This window comes from Anarrhichthys ocellatus, unplaced genomic scaffold, assembly GCF_004355925.1.
Source record: "Anarrhichthys ocellatus isolate YVR2014 unplaced genomic scaffold, GSC_Weel_1.0 scaffold36, whole genome shotgun sequence".
Classification (NCBI taxonomy): Eukaryota; Metazoa; Chordata; class Actinopteri; order Perciformes; family Anarhichadidae; genus Anarrhichthys; species Anarrhichthys ocellatus.
The window spans coordinates 2,840,944-2,854,221 of NW_022280066.1; the positions used below are offsets into that span (position 1 = coordinate 2,840,944).

General features: G+C 41.8%; 1 pseudogene; it reads left to right on the plus strand.

The window, feature by feature from the left end:
• Positions 1–9,676: 9,676 nt before the first annotated feature.
• Positions 9,677–11,338, plus strand: LOC116393981 (piggyBac transposable element-derived protein 4-like; annotated as a pseudogene).
• Positions 11,339–13,278: the final 1,940 nt, after the last annotated feature.

A 13,278-nucleotide genomic window follows, 5' to 3' on the forward strand; every position in this document is an offset into this window, starting at 1 on the left:
GAACAGCAGGAGCACTGCCAGAGCCCTGCAAAATGACCTCCAGCAGGCCACAAATGTGCATGTGTCTGCTCAAACGGTCAGAAACAGACTCCATGAGGGTGGTATGAGGGCCCGACGTCCACAGGTGGGGGTTGTGCTTACAGCCCAACACCGGACAGGACGTTTGGCATTTGCCAGAGAACACCAAGATTGGCAACTTCGCCACTGGCGCCCTGTGCTCTTCACAGATGAAAGCAGGTTCCACTGAGCACATGTGACAGATGTGACAGAGTCTGGAGACGCCGTGGAGAACGTTTTGCTGCCTGCAACATCCTCCAGCATGACTGGTTTGGCGGTGGGTCAGTAATGGTGTGGGGTGGCATTTCTTTGGAGGGCCGCACAGCCCTCCATGTGCTCGCCAGAGGTAGCCTGACTGCCATTAGGTACCGAGATGAGATCCTCAGACCCCTTGTGAGACCATATGCCAGTGCGGTTGGCCCTGGGTTCCTCCTAATGCAAGACAATGCTAGACCTCATGTGGCTGGAGTGTGTCAGCAGTTCCTGCATGACGAAGGCATTGATGCTATGGACTGGCCTGCCCGTTCCCCAGACCTGAATCCAATTGAGCACATCTGGGACATCATGTCTCGCTCCATCCACCAACGCCACGTTGCACCACAGACTGTCCAGGAGTTGGCGGATGCTTTAGTCCAGGTCTGGGAGGAGATCCCTCAGGAGACCATCCGCCACCTCATCAGGAGCATGCCCAGGCGTTGTAGGGAGGTCATACAGGCACGTGGAGGCCACACACACTACTGAGGCTCATTTGGACTTGTTTTAAGGACATTACATCAAAGTTGGATCAGCCTGTAGTGTGTTTTTCCACTTCAATTTTGAGTGCGACTCCAAATCCAGACCTCCATGGGTTAATAAATTTCATTTTCATTGATTTGTGTGTGATTTTGTTGTCAGCACATTCAACTATGTAAAAAACAAAGTATTTAAGACTATTTCATTCATTCAGATCTAGGATGTGTTGCTTAAGTGTTCCCTTATTTTTTTGAGCAGTGTATTTTTACATGAACTGAATTGCTTCAAGCAGAGTTAAGTAAACATACAGCAGTTTTTTGATTCATTTTAAATATTTAAAAATCCTCAAACTGCCCTCATTTCTTCCAAGCTCTTTTAAACTTTACAATACATTTAGAGGTTTTCAGAGCACGTAAAAGACAGAGGATTGCTATTTTTGACAATGCACTCCATCCCACTCACACACCGTAAACTATCCACTGTACAGTATATTCACTTGATTCCCACCAGGGCTGCAATCTCACCATGACGCATTTGGTCCTGGGAGCCATGTTGCATACCTCAGGCCCTTGTCTAAACAGGAAAAGAAGTTTGAATCAGTAGTCCTTTGTAGTGGATAAGTTTGGCGGGCAGCCAGCCAACTCGTCTTGGTGTAACAGCTCAGCAATGAGCGGGGGGTAGGAGGAGGAGCTGCTGAGATTCAACTTGAGGATCCTGATCTAATGACAGACTGCTTCACTGGCTCTGTTTACATGTGCTGAGGATTCTGTTCTCAACCTGTTTTCTCATGTAACCTGGATCTGGCCTGACTTGTGGAATCAGGGGCACACTAGAGCACACTGTGTGGAGAAGCATTGTGTTAATATTCCACTAATTAAACATGTAGATTTCAGAAGTGAATCATTTCATCTCGGTATTGCGCATTCTTTTTAAGGAGAAATGGTGCAAAGTGGATTATCCTGCCAATAATTAGCTATATTTATGTCCACTTGGAAATTACTCGACAACTCTGATAAATAGAGGCCGCTGCCTACAAACCAGCAGTTGTTAAGCTATCAGTATTCTTTGAGAGGCGTGTTGAGAATGTCGTGTTAGAGATATCTGATGCACACCACCCACAGCCAATCACAACTGCTCCGTGGCCATGGTATGAATGTGCAAATATCACACAATGTGAAGACTTTGACGCTGCAGGAAAGTTAAGGGGAAATGACAGCCGTCTTTTCAAGTGTATCACATGTGGATAAATAAAAAGATAAGATTTAGATAAGACATGTTTGTTACAATATGGTTTTCCCGGGCAACATGCAAATCAGAATGGCCCCACTCAAATCCGAAGTGTGGTGTTAATACATCAGTAAAGCACCAAAAGATCAACAATGTGAACGCATAAACTACACTACGAGCCATAGAAACAGTGGAGGTCAACCCGAGTGTGGAAGCAGAGTATATAGAACATAATTCCTCTGGTCACACAAACTTTGTTGCTGTAGGGATGAGAGGCCTGTTTTAGATCTGACACACACAGCTTCTGGCAAGGGAATACACTTGTGGAACTTCCGGTAGGTTCCTTCTCCAAAAGCCTTGTGTTTTGACAAGGAATTCTTTTTGTGAGCCACTGTTTGAAATGTGGGACTGTGCACACAGTGAGTCTGCTGCTGACACAACAGGCACCGGAGGTGTCTTGCAGTTGTCAGGTGGTTACTTATCGCGCTGACCCTGCAAGTGATTTTAATTTGATGTTGAAATGATTGTGTGAGAGTGACACTAATATTAAGCCATGTTATACCCTTGTGTTTGCAGAGTTTACTGGCTTATCAGGGCTACAGTGCCTTGTAAATAAACTGAAGAAAATATGTCTAAGCCAGAGAGCAGGGTCTGATTTTGATAAAAGACACAAAGGGAAGAAATGTACTACAGCAGGAGACCATTTTGTCCATAATGCTGCCAACATTTCCAAAATATGAAAAGACAACAAAACAGAACATGTTTGTGCCATTTCCAAAAAAACAAGCATATCACGCCTCATAAATCCACAGCAAACCATACAAATCACACAGGCAGCAGTTCCTGGGGCCCGCTGCAGCCTTATAAAGATGCAAGTTGTACGCTGTAAGGACCAATTTGTCAGTGTTGCCCTGAGCAAGCTGCTACGGGCTATTTTGAGGTCACAACACAATGAGAGTAAAATGATCCACATAATCAGGACACATATTAAAGTCGAAGAGGGGTGGACTGGTGTTAATGCTCAATATTACCAACACGGGGAAGGACATGCTGCAAGATACTCGTGGACATAACCATTGGTTTGTGGACTGCCATTTTGAAGCCTCCAGTTTGACGTTTAGGCCGTCGCCATCTTGGCTTTTTTGCAACCAGTGAATGGAAGTGATCATGTCTGCACTGAGGAGGAGGGACTTAGAGACACCGTATACGGCTCTGGTAGAGACCTGTCAATCATAAGGTAGCCCCGCCCTAAAGCATACCCTGCTTTATGGTCTATTTGACTCTAAATGGAACATCATTTACTTAATAAACATCATGCTGAGACCATAAGCTAATGTTTACAGTAAGCTCCTTCTCAATCTGACTTATTTTTACCACCAGAGGAGTCGCCCCCTGATGGCCATTATAGAGAATGCAAGTTTAAGACACTTCGGCATTGGCTTCACTTTTCACAACCCGAGGTTGCCGCCTGTTTCCAACAGCAAAAGGTGCAAAAACTTTGAGAAATCTGAAAGTAGAGCAGAAGTTGAAACTGTGTTAAAAGATGCTGAAAAAATATTTTTCCATTAACCTGTCAACCATTTGAGTCAAAGCAGTGGCTGTTAAACATTTTTCTGTAAGTAGTAATTAAATTACTATTGGAAAAATATGATTGAATCTGTTATTACACAATTCTTTCCATTACCTTAACCAGAATTACTTAAACTTAAAGGCCAATAATTGGATTTAGAAAATAGAAACTTTTTATTTTTGGGAATTTGATATTTTCCCTTGCTTCAGGACATGTATTTTTTTCACTACAGTCACTTATATGTGTGACTATCAGCGCAATTAGTCAACCTATGGGTTTTTGCCAGCTTAATATTACTACTCATTAACATAAATTCAACTTTAGGGACAATCATTTTATTGAATTAAAAAAAATCCCCTCCACCCTTGTAAATAAAATGAGATTGAATAATATGAGATTGAATAATATATTAATTATGTCTAAGTATTCCATTATAGTTTACTTTAATGTTTAATTTTATTAATTCTACTTTCATAATAGTTTATTTTTCTTCTTATCAATTTATTAACACACTTCTTTAGATTGCAGTGATTTAAGACTTCATCAGATTGCTGTTAATTATGCTTAATCCCTTTCCTTCATATGTTCCTTTAATTCCTTAACCAACCATGGGGTGCTGACGTTCCTCATCGTAAACTTCTTCAATAGTGCATTATAGTCTACAACTGTCATTCAAATTCCACTGAAAGCTTGAAACGCTTCATGTGAATCTTTTTCTAAGAACACATTTGACCAGTTAGCATTTTTAACATCTTCCTCATATCTGGCCTGATCATTAAATTATTAAATGATCTTCTCATTACTCTAAAACCAGGGAAGTGCAATGAGATGATGGTCACTACAGCCTATTGGGACAGATATGAATTTAAAGCAAAACTGATGTATTTATACAAATGGGGTCAATATAAGTAGCTACACGAGTGCCATCACTCTTTAAACCTATTTTAGTTGGTTTCTTAATAACCAGTGATAGTCCACAAGCTGCAGATGCACTCGTTAGTTTCATTTTCATTATTTCATCTACATTAAAGTCTCCCATAAAGTACATGTCATTCCTTCATTTTTTCTAGATACCACTTTTTAGCACTACGGGGACTCTAACAACATTCTTTTAATAGTGGTTTAAGATGTTTCAAGCAAACTTGTAGACATAGTTGTACAATATCTGATGACATTAGATCCTGCCTATTTTTAACCAGTATGACTTTGAAAATAGAAAACTCCTCCATATACTGTCCTATCTTTTGTAGAAATATTATATCCATGTATTATCAATGATGTATCCTCAAATAAAGAATCCAAATGAGTCTGATACTGCCAATATGTGCAGATTATTTAAAATAGTACATCTACTTCGGTTAATTTATTGCTGATACTAAATATGTTTGAATCAGTTGGTAGCCTCCGGTTCAGCTTTAAACTTGCATTCTCTCTAATGTCCATCAGGGGGCGACTCCTCTGGTCGTATAGAAGTCAATGAGAAAATGACTCTACTTCTCTCTTGATTTATTACCTCAGTAAACGTTGTAAACATGGGTTTATGGTCTGAATCTCGAGCTTCAAGTTTTCTTCAATACAGCATGATGTTCATTTAGTAAATGATGGTCCATTTAGAGTCAAATAGACCATAAAGCAAGGCATGCTTTAGGGCGGCGCTACTGTGATTGACAGGTCTCTACCAGAGATGTATACGGCATCTCTACGTCACTCCTCAGTCCAAAAATGCTCACTTCTGTTCATTGGTTGCAAAAAAACAATATGGCCAACAGTCAAAATGCCAAACTCGAGGATTCAAAACTGCAGTCCACAAACCAATGGGTCACAACGACTTCGTCCACTTTTTATATGCAGTCTATGCAGGACATGACATATAGGGTGTAATCCTTATCACTCTACCTCTACAATTCACTGAAGCAGCAAAAGAAGAAGAGAAAAAACAAACTTCACTTTATATAACCATAAATCATCTTACCTTAGGTGTTTTGTAATCAAAAGTTGTGTTCCAGGGTTTATCTACTCCAATATCTCTAGACTGTTTTGTGGTTGATTTCACATGTCTCTTTTCATTAGCAAGGCATGGAGGAGCATTTTCACACAACCTCCCTCCAGCATCAAAGAGCCTGTCGTCAGTCTTCCATGAAAAAAACAAATGTCTCCATCTGGTGGATACTCGTATTACTACACTAATTCCACAGGCATTACTACGCTTGAATACAGAACAGAGTAGGCCACGTATACTAATGGAGTATGGTTTTCTTTGAAAGGGAACATGCTCAGACGTCTGATTGATTGATTTGTCAAAACAAAGTTGAAAACAGTTGTATTTGGATGGAATTCATTCCAATAGTTAATGAAATGAGTTAAAGTTTCCTGAGAACATTTCTAATGGTACAGTTGTTACCCAATTGAACCAAATTGAAAAGGCAGTGTTATTCAGAATGGTGTTGGGGCAGTGTAGGGGGGCTTCTCCACAGTTCTGGCCACACCAGAGGACCAGCTGATCAACCTCTACTCTGTATGCAGACTCTTTATTGTCCCGGATAAGGCCGATGACCATTATGTCGTCTACAAACATCAGGAGTTTAAAAGACTGGTCCCCTGCAGTCTTTGGTGGAGAGGGAGAAGAGCACACATCCCTGCCCTGAGCGGCCCCAGTGCGGATGGATGTGATCCATCTTCACCAGTTGACACTGATCTTTCAGGAAGTTTGTAATCCACTGACAGGTGGAGGCTGGGACATTGATGGGTGAGTTTGGAGCAGAGGATGTCTGGGATGATGGTGTTGAGACTGAGCTTAAATCCACAAACAAGTTCCTTTGCATATGTTCCTGCAGAGTCAAGATGTTGCAGGATGTAGTGTAGTCAGGTGTAGGAAAAATGCAGCGGGTCAAGCAAGGGACCTCTGATGTCCTTCAGGTGGGTCATCACCAGTCTCTCAAAGGATTTCATGACCACAGACATCAGGGCAACTGGTCTGTAGACATTTATTCCGGTGATAAACGGTTTCTTGGGGACCAGGATGATAGTGGAACTTTTTTAACAGGATAGGAATCACACAGCTCCAGTGATCTGTTAAAAGTCTGAGTGAACATGTGGGCAAGCTGGTCAGCAGACTTCAACGCAGGAGGCTCTTTATCCCGTTCCATCAGTGCCTCCCACTGTTTACAACACACAGGTTTCTATGGAGCCGTGGTTTGGGTTCAGTACAAAAATGCATGCCTCATGCATGCCTCATGCATACCTCTGCATTTCCACCCACAATGCCAATTTGTTTAGTGGTCTGCTGCTATGCTTGTGTTTGTTGTGCTGTCGTGGAGGAGCGGGCAAAGAGGTGACAAATGTGCACTTCAAATTCAAGTACTGACAGAGTAAAGGACTCCCAGTGCATCTCACAGCCCATTCCACCCAATGTCAGTGTCAGTGATGTATGGCCTATGAAGAGCCCAACACACACCCTGGCTCCTTGATGTGTTGACCTGTTGAACCCTGCTTAAGAAATCCCTTTTCAGTGTCACTCTTTGAGGGCCTTATTCCCAGCTGAGTTGCAGTCATAAGGTAGAGGCGTCAGCTAGGCGTGGACGGGCAAGCAACACTCACACCACTCGCTTCATGTTTGAGTTTCAGTGGCAGAAAGTCAACATCTCTGAATAGGGAGTTTACCAACCAGTAAAGACACTAAATGACTGCTTTCATCTGAGTTCAAAAGCAACAATTTAAAATCAATATTTAGTAAGTTAAACTGTTGTAATACTGTCAATTCAACTCTAAGACACTAATGAATTATCAAACAACTACCTCTGGCCACCTCCTCACCTCTCCCAATCGACCTCCCCACCGGCACTGAGGATCTGCAAAGTAGATGTGAGTCGGCTCTTTTAAAGCCAGAAGATCAGAAAGGCACCATGACTAGACGGTGTGTCCCCCTCCTGCCTGAAAGTCTGTGCTGACCAGCTGGCCCCCATCTTCACGCACATCTTCAACCGATCACTGGAGCTGTGTAAAGTCCCCTCCTGCTTCAAACGCTCCATGATCATCCCGGTCCCCAAGAAATCCTCCATTACATGATTAAATGACTACAGGCCCGTCGCCCTGATGTCTGTGCTCATTTGAGAGACTGGTGTTGAACCACCTGAATGACATCACAGGCCCCCTGCTGGACCCCCAGCAGTTTGCCAACCGGGCAAACAGGTCGGTGGATGATGCAGTAAACATCAGTAAATATCCCAGTGAGAAATTTAGTCTTTATATGGAATTAAAGAGCACATAAATCCCTAACCTCAACATCCGCAGGGCTCAGGGGAAGACTGATTCTGTCCTCTTCATTGTTGTGGTCACCAGTGAAATCTAAAGCCTGAGGTAGATTCCAAAATTTACAAAGCGGTTTCAACTATTTGCCACCTTAAAAGAACATAATCAGGTCAGACATTTAAAATAATAATACACTTGATACATCCCAAGGGGGTAGCACATATGTGTCATGAGCAGACTTGCATCCAAATGTCTTCTTTTCAGTCTTGAACGAGGTATTTTAATAGTGTTGTTTGGCTCCAAGTACAATTTCTACTTGCGTTTGGACATTCTAAAATTCAAAAACAACATGTGCATCATTAATAAAAGAGAAAAATAAATAACAAAATAGCGAATTTAAACGACAATAAATGTACTGCCTGAGCAACTTAAAACCACTAAAATACACTTAATTTATAACTTATTACTATAATATTTTAATTTTAATACAATTTAGTTAAAGTTAACTAGCTGTTTTGCAACTAAATGCTTAGATCACAGCACCAATATATAGTGTGACATAAAATCAGTTACCTATTAGCAGAGATGGACAGTATTTCTATTACTTGTATTTGAAATACGTATTTCAATTACTTTAGTTTATTTTAAATTTAGTAATTTGTATTTGATAGGGCCGATAAAAAATCGAACGTAATTTGTAACAAAATACTTTAGAGTGGAGTAATTTTGTATTTAAAATACTTTCTCCACGAATCAAGAAACAGTTCACGAGTTCAGTCTTCAGATCTTCAAGTTCAACGGATTGTCTGTCAAGGTAAATATTTTATCTTGCACTGTATTACAAGCCACAGCAAAGCTGAGTTAGAGACCCTTCGTTTTCTGGAGGACACCAGAAAAGACCTGCTTTCTCTTCAGCAGTACCCACTTATCAAGCTCCTTTTTGTTCGATTTAACACAACCCTCCCCTCTTCAGCTCCGGTTGAGAGACTGTTCTCGTTTGCAGGAATAATATTCCATCCGCACAGGAGGCGGTTAACACCAGAAATATTAAAAAAGTTAGTTGTTCTTAAAGGCAACTAAACTGGCTACTCAGTGGTTGGGTCTCAAGAACCAAAATGGAAGGATTATTATGTCATAAAGATGTCAGTGTGAACCTGTATGAGACACTTAACACTGTAATATAGAACTATGTGGCCTACCATGCCACTGGCCAATGTAAGAGAGAAATAAGTAGGCTACCATGCCACTGGCCAAGGTACAGTAAAAGAGAAGTAAGTAGGCTACTCACTTGTTAACCCTTGTGTTCGGGTCAAATCTGACCGATTTACAACTTTAATCAATCATAAATATTGTGTTTTACATCTGATTGCCTCAAGGCCTCATGATATCCTCCACACTAGGCATTTGAACATATAAAATTTGTGATCACCACTTTCATTGAATTTTTAGTGTTTTAGTCAACTTTGTAACACCCATGGTGTTCCCGGTCAAAAGTGACCGCCATAGGAAATGAATGGGAAACACTAGATTATGTCCAGTCATCCGGCAAAACAGCCCCATACACACTCGCACATCCACAACCCCCCCCTCCCTTACACACACACATACGCCCACACCTCTCTGTGAACACCTGTTCACAACCCCATATATAAAGTTGTACACATTTCAAACTTCAAATAAAAAATCAAGTTTGTTATGGGAGCCCATCTCTATCCCTCTTTGATGTGCCCATCCCCCCACGTGAACTACACCTTCCAGACTAAACAATGTTTCGTATCTTCTCACTTGCCCCCAATATAAACCTTTATCTGTGCCTTGCTCTCATTTTACTCTGTGAGCATAATGAGTAGGCCACTGATGAGGCGATTTTCTGTCAGAGAGGCTCTGGACGATAATATTGATCCTGATTTCGATCCGGACAATTGTGAGACTGACCAGTCAACAGATGGCGAGGAAGTGGCACCAGAGGTACAGGCACCTGAGGTGACATTCCAGTCCAAGGGTGGCAACTTGCTCTGGCATTCATCCTCCCAGGACAGAGGAGGCAGAGCGAGAACTGAAAATATAATAAGGATGACGCCAGGGCCAACACGTTATGCGACATCTTGTGTGGATGACATCAAGTCCAGCTTCCAACTCTTTTTACCAGAGTCCATTGAGGGCATTATACTGGACATGACAAACCTGGAGGGGAGGCGTGTGTTTGGGGACACGTGGAGAGCATTGGACCAGGTAGACCTCCAAGCCTACATGGCTCTGTTGCTTCTGGCAGGAGTATACCGGTCAAACCATGAGGCTACAAAAAGTCTGTGGGATGCGGAGTCCGGGAGGCCTATATTCCGGTCAACAATGTCCTTACAGCAGTTTCATGTCCTCTCAAGTATTATCCGATTTGATAACAGAGATACACGGCCTACCCGCTGGCGAAACGACAAACTGGCTGCCATCAGGAACGTTTGGGACAGGTGGGTGGAGCGCCTACCACTGATGTACAATCCACGCCCTGAGGTGACAGTCGACGAGCGCCTGGCCCCTTTTAGAGGTCGCTGTCCATTCAAGCAGTACATGCCAAGCAAACCAGGCAAGCATGGAATCAAGATCTGGGCAGCATGTGATGACAGGAGCAGCTATGCCTGTAAAATGCAGGTCTACACGGGGAAACCTATTGATGGAAGGCCAGAAAAAAACCAGGGCATGCGTGTTATACTGGACATGACAGCCGGTCTCAACGGGCATAATATCACATGTGATAACTTTTTTACGTGATATGCGCTTGGTCAGGAGCTGCTGAAACGAAAGCTCACCATGGTGGGGACAGTGAGAAAGAACAAGCCTGAACTTCCCCCTGCGCTGGTGTCGACCAGAGGGAGAGAGGTACTCTCGTCAAAATTTGTTTTCACTGACACACACTGTCTTGTGTCATATGTTCCTAAGAAGAACAGAAATGTCATCCTGATGAGCACGCTACACAAAGACGCCACTGTCAGCACCCCAGAGGACAGGAAGCCCCATATCATCCAGGAATACAACAGTAACAAAGGAGGCGTTGACTGCCTTGATAAGGTAATGTACATTTTCATCTATCATGTATTTTATTTTACTTTTATTCATGTAAAACATTGCATTTTTGTGTAAGACAGATTCAATATCGTTTCCAATCTCTTATTTCTTTCATTGCAGCTTACTGGTACATACACCTGCAAGTGAATGACAGCCCGTTGGCCTGTGGCGGTGTTCCACAACATCCTGGATGTGTCTGCATACAATGCATATGTGGTGTGGATGGCAATCGACCCAGCCTGGAATCAGGGGACATTTTTCAAGAGGAGACTCTTCCTCGCAGAGCTTGGGAAAGCTTTAGTGCCTCCACTAATTCAATGGCGCCAGCGCCTTCCCCGCACACCAGCCTCTGCTGGTGTGGTTAGGAGTCTGCAAGCACCAGCCGCTCCCCCCCCAACAAGGACAGGGGCAGAAAAGGAAAAGATGCAAGCTCTGTGTCCCTAGAGACAATAAAACAGGCCACATGCTACAAATTAGATGCCTATGTTTGCAAGGCACATTCTGACCTGATTGCACAATGCCACTCCTGTGCTTGAACATGCACACACACACACAGATGACTATTCATGTTGATGTTCTGTGAATTTGGTCTCTGTTATGATTTTGATTTTAACCTTTTACAATAAATGTTAATTTAGCGATACATTTTCAGTGTCTATTCTTTGTATATTCACAGCAGTTATTCATGCAAACCACTAGTCTGAGAAATAGTTTACAGCTTAAAAAGATGTTAAATAAAATTTGGTGATGATTAATGGTTTTTGTGTTAATGTAAGAGCAGTTAAAACAGACCGGTCTAATTTGACCAGGAACACTAAAGTAAGGGGGATTTATTATTTACCTTTTATTTTTATTCATTTTTCTGTGCAGAACTTGATGTACACTAATTTATTTAGGCTCTTTACTTCTATATTTTGCTTTTATAGTATACATAGGCCTAATGTGTGATGCTATTTATATGTGATGAATATTTTCTTGTTGATACAAAGCTTTGCTTAGTTACACTGACATTCTGTGACTGTTCTTCCTTTTTGTGGGGTTCACCAGAGCTTTGTGTATAATATATAGCCCAAACCTGAATGCTCTGCTATACCAAATTGTGAGAAAACGGAAAATCCAGAAAAACGTATTTCCTATATTTTAAATACAAAATACATGTATTGTATTTTGTTACATTTTCTGGCACCAGTATTTTGTATTTTATTTTAATACATTTATTTGAGGGGTATTTTTGCCCATCTCTGCCTATTAGGGTATACAAAGCTAAAAGTCATGCAGCCTTACAATCCTGTAATAAATCTGCCTTCGTTACACTATATTGTTCCGCAAAAAGGTGTTAACCTGTACAGTTGTTTCTGATATGTTCGAGTTCAATCAACACCACTTCAGCAACAGAAGGTCTCAAACCTCACGCGCTTCCCGCCGCTAACTTTAAATCCCCTCAGGCATACTTTGGTACTTGGACATTTTACCGTTACCGTTTAACCGATAGAGCTAAACTAAAAAAAAAAAAAAACGGTATTAAGGATGTTTGACTATGTAAAATATATAGACGACGGGTGTAAGGAAATCGTTCCCTCGTCCTGTATCAAAGATTTTGACAGAAGTGATAGTGACAGAAGATTTACTGGGTGTGATAGCAGGAGGAATTTTTCAAGGCCCAAATATTGCTCCTGAAGGGTAAGTTATACAGCTCATGTAGTTCATTAATAACTAAACATAAATGTTTCATTAAATGAAATAGTGAACCTGTATACGTTTAGTTAACGCTACCGAAGTTAGTGAAGTTGAGGTGTACGAAATCCCATTTAACTGTTAGCCCTAGCATCTTCTTCTTAGCAGCTAAACGGTTTGCTATGATTGACCTAATCAATTTGGTTTAGCTTCTAAACCAAGTAGCTAACCTGACACAATCCCATTTAACTGTTAGCCCAAGCATCTTCTGTTCTTAGCAGCTAAACGCGTGGCTTATCGCCCTGAAAGCCGTTCAACTTTCCGCCATTAACCATGGAAAAAATAACCTATTTCTGCTTAGTACGTGTTGTGGAAGTCCCAGATATCCCGGGAAACTAAACGCCGTCATGTCTGGTTCATAACATTGTCCAGAGGAGCTCAGTGGATTTTATCGAAGTGTATTCCCTGTGTCTAGCAAGCCACACATCGCTGTTTACTACAGCTGTATGAACACAAAATAAACTGATTTGGCTGTGATTTAACAGCAATAAACCGAAAAAAAGGGACTCTGAAATAACTATGTAATGATGCCGATTTGTAGGCTACTTGTCTTCTTTGCAAGATATGCAAAAGCGACATGGCATGGCACGGGAGCACCACGGTGATGATTCAGCACCTAAAACGTAAACATGTTGGAGTCCTTGATGAGG